Here is a 10,260-nt window from a genome sequence, read left to right on the forward strand (position 1 = left end):
CACAGCCTAACATGCTGCACACACCCCTGCACCTGGAGTCTCCTTGGTATAAGCAGAGATAGAAAGCCCAGCTGTACCCTGCTGCCTGGCATACAGTAGGTGCTTGGTAAATATTTGCTGAACAAATGAATGAGGAAGTCCCCAACCTGCCGTCTGACAGAGGCCACCCAGAGCCCTCTGTCTGTCAGGGCAGGGGACTGCCTTCGAGATCTTTTATGGCCACATCCTTTATTTAACTGAGGAGCAGACTGAAGCCGGGCGGCAGGTGATTGACAGAAGGTGTCACAGCACGTTGTGGGTAGTGCCTGACCAGATGGGGCCTCTGATCCCATCTACTGATACAAGTGAGGCCCCCAAAGGCGGAGGCTCATTCTTTACCCCAGGCTTGAGCTGGGCCTGGGCACTGGGGGGCCGTGGATGGTCACCCCACCTTGTCCTCCATCCCTTTCCTGTCCCCTGCTCCCTCCCCTCGTTTATTTCCTGCTTCATTCTCCACTTCAAACCTACCCGAGCACTACACCCCCACCCCCACCCCCACCCCCACCCCCACCCCCGCCTCCACCCCATGGGCCTTCCCTGTTTACCACAGAGGGAAGGGCTGGCCCACCCACCAGCCATAACAACCTGTGGGCACAGCTTTGCAGGGCCCCACTCTGTTCTCCCAAAGCCTGAGTTTTAGCAAAATGTTGTTTATAACCCCCAAGGCTCAGATTCTAGCTCTGCCTCTGCATGTGAGCTGTGTGACCTTGGCCAAGTCCCTCTGTGAATCTGTCATCTCCATCCCTGCATTAGGGCTGGGGAGGCTCAGGGGAGACTTATGTATAGAGGCTGGGGGAACCCCAGGTTCTTCATGAGTTATTGTAAGGATGGTTAGCAACAGCAGAAGCACATGCAGATCCCCGTGCCTCCACAGCGGCAGACTGGACTTCTCAGAGGCACCTTGTGACTTGCAGCCTTTTTCGTTCTCCCAGGAGAGCCAGGCCGGGGATCTCCCAGTGCATTTCTCAGCCCATTTTTTCCTCTTGGAGCTGGAGCTAGGGCTGAGACTTTGGGGGCCTGGACTCCCAAGGGAGGGGTGTTATACTCTGGTGCAGATGGTGAGGGAGCCCTGTGCTGGCCCTTCTCACCTTATGGAGTCTGCTGCATACTTCACAGATGCTTTGGGTCGGGGGCTACCCAGTCCACCAGCCCTGCTGACACAGGGTCCTGGAGTTTAGGGCACATTCTCTCTCCAGGGCAGGGCAGGGCAAGGCCGGGCAGGGCAAGGCCAGGCAGGGCAAGGCAGGTGTGGACCTGATAGCCAAGGAGCCAGGACACTAGTGCAGACATGGGACATGTCCCTGCCTGTGCCTTCTCCACATACAGTTTCCTAGGCCCTGGCATGTCCTCTCCTGAACAGAGGAGGAGGAGGAAACTGGAGCAAGGCAAGTTCAAATAATTTTCCCAGACCATGGTGCAGTGAGCAGGGAGATGAGGATTTGAACCAGGCCTGTTGCTCCAAGGACTGGGCCTTTTCTGGTACAGAAGGGGCTACCTTTACATAAGTAGCTCCTCTGGCTGGAAAGATGTTTGGTTCAGACATCTAGTCCTGTTGCCCCAACCCTGCTCTGGGACACCTCATAGCAATAGTCTTGTGACTTGGGACAAAATACTAAATCTTCTGGGACCTCAATTTTCCTTGTAAAGGAAGGTGATGGAAATAATAACTGCTTCTTGGAGTTTTTATGATAATAATTCCTTGTTATTCTTATTAGTAGCAGTAGTATTGACGTCAAAGCTGACATCCACCAAGTGTGTTTACTTGTATTAAAGCAGGCAATGTGGGGGGCAGAATGATGACCCGTCAAAGACATCCACATCATAACCTATGAATATGAATATGTTAGGTTACATAGCAAAGGGATTACATTTGTTGCAGGCAAAAGTGAATTTACTCATCAGCTGGCATTATGAAGGGGAGATTATCCTGTATCATCCAGCTGGGGCCATTTTACTCACAAGGGTCCTTAAAGTAGAATAGAGAGGCAGAAGAGGAGATCAGAGTGATGCAATATGAGACCTCAACCTGCTCTTGCTGGCTTTGAAGACAGATGAAGGTCATGAGTCAAAGAATGCAGGCAATCTCCAGAAGCTGGAAAGGGAAAGGACAGGTTTTCCCCTTGAACCTACAGAGAGGAACAGAGCCCTCTTACTTTTAGCCCATGTCGGACTCCTAGCCTCAAGAACTGCAGGATAATATGTTTGTGTTGTTTTAAGCCACCAAGCTTTTGGTAACCTGTTATAGCAGCCATAGAAAACCAACATGGAAGGTAATGGTGAAGTCCCTTTGTAAACAGTCATGATGATAAGGTGTGCTACAGAGCTCATAAAAGGAGACTCCGCATTATATGTACACAGCAACTCTAAGATATGTCCCAACCTTGGGAACATTAAAATACTTAACAATGTTAAGTAAAAAAACAGACAAGATGGAATAAATACACCTCTCCCTGTTTGTCCTGCTAAGTACAGCTAAAAACTATGGGCATTATATATGAAACAAAATTAAAAGATGTTAAAAGGTGGTGAGAAGAAGGCAGACCAGAGAGGGACTCAGGACCTTAGGAGCAATAGGATCATGAATTCCCTGTGTGTGTGTGTGTGTGTGTGTGTGTGTGTGTGTGTGTGTGTGTTTTGTTTTGTCTTATGTACCTGGAGTGGATGCTAGAGAAGGCTGCAGCCTGGAGACACCAATGAATACAGACAAAAGAAGCTCCAAGAGTAGCTTATTCTCTGTATTAGTTCATTCTCATTCTGCTATGAGGACATACTCGAGACTGGGTAATTTATAAAAGAAAGAGGTTTAATTGACTCACAATTCTGTAGGGCTGGGGAGGCCTCAGGAAACTTGCAATCATGGCAGAAGGGAAAGCAAACATGTCCTTCTTCACATGGTGGCAGGAAGGAGAAGAATGAGAGCTGAGTGAAGGGGGATACCCCTTATAAAACCATCAAATCTCGTGAGAACTTACTCATCATCCTGCGAATAGCATGGGGGAAACCATGCTCATGATTCAATTATCTCCTGTTGGGTTCCTCCCCCAACATGTGGGGATTATGGGAACTACAAATCAAGATGAGATTTGGGTGGAGACACAGCCAAACCATATCACTCCCTCTAGCTTAAGGACCAGGAAGGAGGCAGCCTAGAACTTATCAAAACAATAACGAGTAAAATCTTAACTTAAATAAAAAAAAGATAGGTAACAAATTCTGATACTGATACAACACACATTTTAGAATTATCTGACAGGAATTTTAGTGGAGCCATCATAAAAATACTTCAGTTAGCAATTATGAACATACTTAGAACACATGTAAAAATAAGTCTCAGCAAATAAATAGAAATTTCTAGCAAAGAAACTGAAGATATAAATAAGGATAAAATGGAAATTTTAGAACTGAAAACTTATAACTGAAATAGAAATCTCCCCAAATAGGCTCAGTGGAACAATGGAGAGGGGAGGGGAAAATATTGAATTTCAAATAGATCAATAGCAATTATCCAACTTGAACAATAAAGATTAAAAACAGGCTTATAAAAGAAAGAAAAAGAACAGTGCCTCAGGGACCTGCAGAACTATAACAAAAGAGCAAACATTTGTGTCACTGGAGTTGCAGAAGGAGATGAAGAAAAGCATGGGGCTGAAAAAGTTTTCAATGAAATAATGGCTAGAAATATCCCAAATTTAGCAAAAGATATAAATCTACAGATTCAAGAAGCTGAGCATTTGAAGTCAGGAGTTCAAGACCAGCCTGGCCAACATGGTGAACCCCATCTCTACCCAAATACAAAAATTAGCTGGGTGTGGTGGCATGTGCCTGTAATCCCAGCTATTCAAGAGACTGAGGCAGGAGAATCACTTGAACGTGGGAGGCAGAGGTTGCAGTGAGCCAAGATCATGCCACTGTACTCGAGCCTGGGGGACAGGATGAGATTCCATCTCCAAAAAAAAAAAAAAAAAAAAAAAAAAAGCTGAGCAAACTTCAAACAGGATAAGCCCAAAGAAAGCTACATCAAGAACATCACAATCAAGATTTTGAACATGAAAGATAGATTTTAAAAATCATGATGTCGGTGAGAAAATAACGACACCTTGCCTATAAAGGAAAAACAATTCAAATGACAGGGAATTTCTTATTGAGAACCACAGAGGCCAGAGAAAGTGGCAAAATATTTTTCAAATGCTAAAAGTAAAGAACTGTCAACCCAGAATTCTGTGAACATATCCTTTACAAATGCTGGGTAAGTCAATACATTCTCAGATGCAGAAAAACTAAGATAATTTGTTGCCTTCAGAAGTATCTTAAAAGAATGGCTGAAAGAAGTTCTTGAAACCAAAAGGAAATGATATAAGAAGGAATCTTGACCCCTACCTTATTTCAAGTACAAAAATTAACTCAAACAGGATCAAAGACCTACATTTAAGAGGTAAAACTATAAAACTCTTTTTAAAAACAGTATCAGATTTTCTTTTCGATTCAGTGGGTACATGTGCAGGTTTGTTACATGGGTATATTGCATGATGCTGAGGTTTGGGGTATGATTGATCCCATCAGCCAGGTAGTGAGCACAGTACCCAATAACTAGTTTTTCAACCCTTGCCCCCCTCCCTTCCTCTGCCTTCTAGTAATCTCCAGCGTCTGTTGTTGCCATCTCTATGTCCATGAGTACCCAATTTTTAGCTCCCACTTATAAGTGAGAACATGTGGTATTTGATTTTTTGTTCCTGCGTTAATTCGCTTAGGAAAATGGCCACTAGCTGCATCCATGTTTCTGCAAAAGACATGATTTCATTCTTTGATGACTGCACAGTATTCCATAGTGTATATGTACCACATTTTCTTGATCCAATCCACCATTGATGGGCACTGGGTTAATTCCATGTCCTTGCTATTGTGAATAGTGGTGTGATGAACAAGAGTACATGAATCTTTTTGATAGAACAATTTATTATTTTTTTGAGTATATACCAGTAATGGGATTGCTGGGTCAAATGGTAGTTATGTTTTAAGTTCTTTGAGAAATCAAACCGTTTTCCATAGTGGCTGAACAAATTTACATTCCCACCAACAGTATATAAGTGTTCTCTTTTCTCTGCAGCCTGCCAGCATCTATTGTTTTTTGAATTTTAATAATAGCCATTCTAACTGGTATGAGATGGTATCTACTTGTGGTTTTGATTTGCATTTCTCTGATGCTTTGTGATGTTGAGCATTTTTCAACATTTTTTTTGGCCACTTACACATCTTCTTTTAACAAGTATTGTTCCTGTCTATTGTCCACTTTTTAATGGGGTTATAATTATTATTATTTGCTTGTTGAATTGAGTTCCTTATAGATTCTGTTTGTTAGACTTTTGTCAGATGCATACTTTTTGAATATTTTCTTCCATTCTGTAGTTTGTCTGTTTACTCTGTTGCTAGTTTCTTTTGCTGTACAGAAGCTCCTTACTTTAATTTGGTCTCACTTGTCAATTTTTTTGTTTTTGTTGCAACTGCTTTTGAGGAGTTAGTCATAATTTTTTCCCCAAGGCTGATGTCCAGAATTGTGTATTCTTGGTTTTCTTCTAGGATTCTTATAGTTTAAGGTCTTAAGTTTAAATCTTTAATCCATCTTGAGTTAATTTTTGTACATGGTGAAAGGTGGAGGTCTAGTTTCATTCTTCTGCATATGGCTAGCCAGCTATCCCAGCATGATTTATTATTAAATAGGGAATCCTTTCTCAATTGCTTATTTTTGTTGACTAAAACTCTTAGAAAAAAACACAGATGAGTAAATCCTTGTGACCTTAGGTTTGGCAATGGTCTCTTAAATATGACACCAAAAGCACAGCAACCAAAGAAAAAAATAGATAAATTGTATTTCATCAAAATGTAAAACTTTTGTACTTCAAAGGATGCCATGAAGAAAGTGAAAACATTAGCCCACATAAGGGGAAAAATATTTTCAAATCATATATTTGATAAGGGACTTGATAATATATAAAAAAAACTCTTACAATACAATCATATTTTTTTAATGGGCAAATGATCTGAATAGACATTTCTCCAAAGAACATATGCAAATAAACAGCTGAAAAGAGGCTCAACATTATTAGCCATTAGGGAAATGCAATTCAAAATGGCAATGAGATACTGTTCCACACCCACAAGGATGGCTATTACGGAAATAGACAAATAATAAGTGTTGGCAAGGATGTGAAGCAATTAGAATCCTTATACAGTGGTGGTGGGAATGTAAAATGATATAGCTGCTTCAAAAAACTGTTTAACAGTTCTTTAAAATGTTAAACATTGAGTTACGATATGACCCAACAATTTCACTCCTATGTACTCAAAAAAAAAAGAAAATATACGTCTACACAAAATTTGTAAATGAATGTTCATAGTAGCATTATTCATAATAGCCTAAAAGTAGAAACAACCTAAATGTCCACTAACTGATGCATAAATTAAATATGGCATATCCACATAATGGAACATGGATGCATTTTGAAAATATTATGTTAAATGAAAGAAGCTAGTAACAAAACACCACATATTGCTATGTTCCATTTATATAAAATGTTCAGAATAGGCAACTCTACAGAGAAAGTAGACTAATGGTTGCCTAGGATTGGGGGATGATAGCTAAAGGGGGTGGAATTTCTTTTTGCAGTGATTAAAATGTTCTAAAATGGATTGTGATGATGGTTGTAAAACTCTGTGAATATACTAAAAAACACTGAATTGTACACTGTGGGCAAATTGTATGTTATATGAATTATAAGGCTGTCACAAAAAAAGAAAACAAGGAATCTTGGAACATCAAAAAGGAAGAAAGAGGCCAGGTATCGTGGCCCATGCCTGTAATCCTAGCACTTTGGGAGGCTGAGGCAGGTGGATAACTTGAGCCTAGGAGTTTGAGACCAGCTTGGGCAACATGGTGAATCCCTGTTTCTACAAAAAATACAAAAATTAGCTGGGTACGGTGGTGCATACCTGTAGTCCCAACTACTCGGGAGGCTGAGGTGGGAGTATCACCTGAGCCTGGGAGGTCAAGCCTGCAACGAGCTGTGATTGCATCACTGCACTCCATCCTACGCAACAGAGTGAGACTTTGTCTCAAAAAAAAAAAAAAAAAAAAAAAAAAGGAATAAAAAACCCAGAAACGGTAAAAAGTTCAAGTAAATACAGTAGATTTTCCTTTTGCTCTTGAGTTTGCTAGGTTATGTTTAAAGGTTGAAACAAAAGTTGCTATTTTCTGATGTGTTTCTCAGTGATGTTAGAAGAAATAGTGAAGACAATTATATATGGGAGAAGAGTAAAGAAACTTAAAGGGAGGCAAAGTTTTGTGGGAAAAGAAATCACGCCTGGATTCTCAGCATTCCTGTAAAAACCTCAAACACCAGGGACTCAGAAATTAATACTCAACAAAGATAGAAAATGTTTTTACTTCTCCTAGAAACATGTTACTTTTCACATATCATTAGGATTAAGTCTGCAGTCATTTGTTGCCCTAATGTCGGAGCTAATAGCTTCCATCCAACAGGCCTTCTCTTATCTCCCCAAGAGTCAAACAGTTACCATCCAGGATAGGCACCTAGATAACGTTATAACATTATTTTCCTAGGCATTGAAATTTCAAAAGGGATGAAACCCAGGACAGAGAGACATTTGTAAACTGGACTAACACACTGAGCTTATTTAACTTCTAGAGATATGTATTTAACCCAAAGTGTTAGAGTAAGACATTTCTAAGAAGAATCTTTCAGAAGGGGAGAGGGAGGTGGTTGTTTCTTTCTCTTGAACATAAATGGCTAAAATGGACTTTTCTCTGTCCCTCACTTACAATACAGATTTTGTATGTATAGGACATTTGACCTGGATCTCATCACATTGTCCCAGGGACGCAGAAGTATATGCTCATTATTTTCTATAATATAAATAATAATAAATCTGATTCCAATCCAAAAACCTTATGTGTATACGCACAACACAATTGTTTAAAATGAACGTTGAAAACCTAATAGTGCACTTGAACTGAACATGGACTGTGGTGTTATGTATTAATACTAAAACACCTTGAGCAACTGCTTAAAAAAGGTGATACAAAAGATACATTCAAAAATGCCATAAGAAAATAAAAAACTCTAGAAGGTAAATAAAAATGCAAGCCTCGCACAAAGGCAAGAACAAAAAACAAACCAGGAAATTAAAAGCAGAGGGAACAACCAGAAAACAAAAAAATAAAGTGGCAGACTTAAGACTAACGTATCACTAATTACATTCAAAGTGAATGATCTAAATATACCAATTAAAAGGTGAAGACTGGCAGGCTGAATTTTTTAAATGTTCCAACTATATCCAGGTATAAGAAATTCACTTTTAATATGATAGCATATGTATATTGAAAGTAAAAGAATGGGAAAAGTTGTACCATGCAAACATTAATTGAAATGAAGTAGCTGCAGCTCTATTATCAGATAAGGTAGACTTCAAGGCAAAGAACACTGCTGGGGACAGAGGATCATTACACTTGATCTTAGTCAAAAGGCCAAGAAGTGATGGCAGATGATCATTACAAATGATTAAAGAGTCAATGAACCAAGAACACGTAAAAATCTTATATGTGAATGGACCAATACAGCAAAAACTGATAGAGCTGAAAGGAGAGGCCACGTATGATGGCTCATGCCTATAATTCCAGCATGTTGGGAGACAAAGATTGGTGGATTGCTTGAGCCCAGGAATTCAAGACCAGCCTGGGCAACATGGTGAAACCCCGTCTCTACAAAAAATAGAAAAATTAGCCGGGTGTGCTAGCACATGCCCGTGGTCCTAGCTACTTCGGAGGCTGAGGCAGGAGGATCATTTGAGCTGGGAGGTGAAGGCTGCAGTGGGCTGAGATTGTGCTATTGCACTCCAGCCTGGGTGACAGACTGAGACTCTGTCAAAAAGCAAAACAAGACAAAAAAAAAACGTCAAAAGAGAAATAGACAAATCTACAAAAATATTTAGAGAATTTACAATTCATAGAACAATTAGAAAATTAGCAAGGATATGGGAGAATTCAACATCATCATCAACCAACAGAATCTAATTGACATTTATAGAGCACTTTACCCAACAACAGTAGATTACACACTCTTTTCAAGTGCCCATGGAATATTTATCAAGATAGATATATCCTGGGCCATAAAACAAACCTCAACACATTTATTTCCTTTTTTTTTTTTTTTTAATTTTTATTCTAAGTTCAGGGGTACATGTGCAGGTTTGTTACATAGGTAAACTTGTGTCAGATTATTTCATCACCCAAGTATTAAGCCTAGTACCCATTAGTTATTTTTCCTGATCCTCTCCCTCCTCCCACCCTTCACAGTCAGATAGGTCCCAGTGTCTATTGTTCCCTCTACGTATCTATGTGTTCTCATAATTTAGCTCCCACTTATAAGTGAGAATGTGCGGTATTTAGTTTTCTTTCCCTGTGTTAGTTTGCTAAGGATAATGGCCTCCAGCTCCATCCGTGTTCCTGCAAAGGACATTGTCTCATTCTTTTTTATGGCTGCATAGTTTTCCATGATGTATATGTATATGTAAATGTACAACATTTTCTTTATTCAGTCAACCATTGATTGGCATTTAGGTGGATTGTTGATTCCATGTCCTTGTTATTGTGAATAGTGTTGTATATGCATGTATGTGTCTTCATGATAGAACTATTTATATTCCTCTGGGTATATATAGAGTAATGGCATTGCCAAGTCAACTGGTATTTCTGTTTTTAGGTCTTCGAGGAATTGCCACAGTTTTTCCACAATGAACTAATTTACACTCCCACCAGCAGTGTATAAGCATTCCTTTTCCTCCACAACCTTGCCAGCATCTGCTATTTTTTGACTTTTTATTAATATCCATTCTAAGTGGTGTGAGATGATATCTCATTGTGGTTTTGATTTGCATTTCTCTAATAATCAATGCTGAGCTTTTTTTTCATGTTCGTTGGCCACATGTATGTCTTCTTTTGAAAAGTGTCTGTTCATGTATTTTGTCCACTTTTTAATGGGCTTGTTTATTTTTTCCTTATAAATTTAAGTTCCTTATAGATGCTAGATATTAGGCCTTTGTCAGATGCATAGTTGCGAAAATTTTCTTCCATTCTGTAAGTTGTCTGTTTGCTGATAATTTCTTTTACTGTGCAGAAGCTCTTTAGTTTAATTAGATCCCATTTGCCAA

The sequence above is a fragment of the Nomascus leucogenys genome, chromosome 4 (assembly GCF_006542625.1).
Source record: "Nomascus leucogenys isolate Asia chromosome 4, Asia_NLE_v1, whole genome shotgun sequence".
Lineage (NCBI taxonomy): Eukaryota > Metazoa > Chordata > Mammalia > Primates > Hylobatidae > Nomascus > Nomascus leucogenys.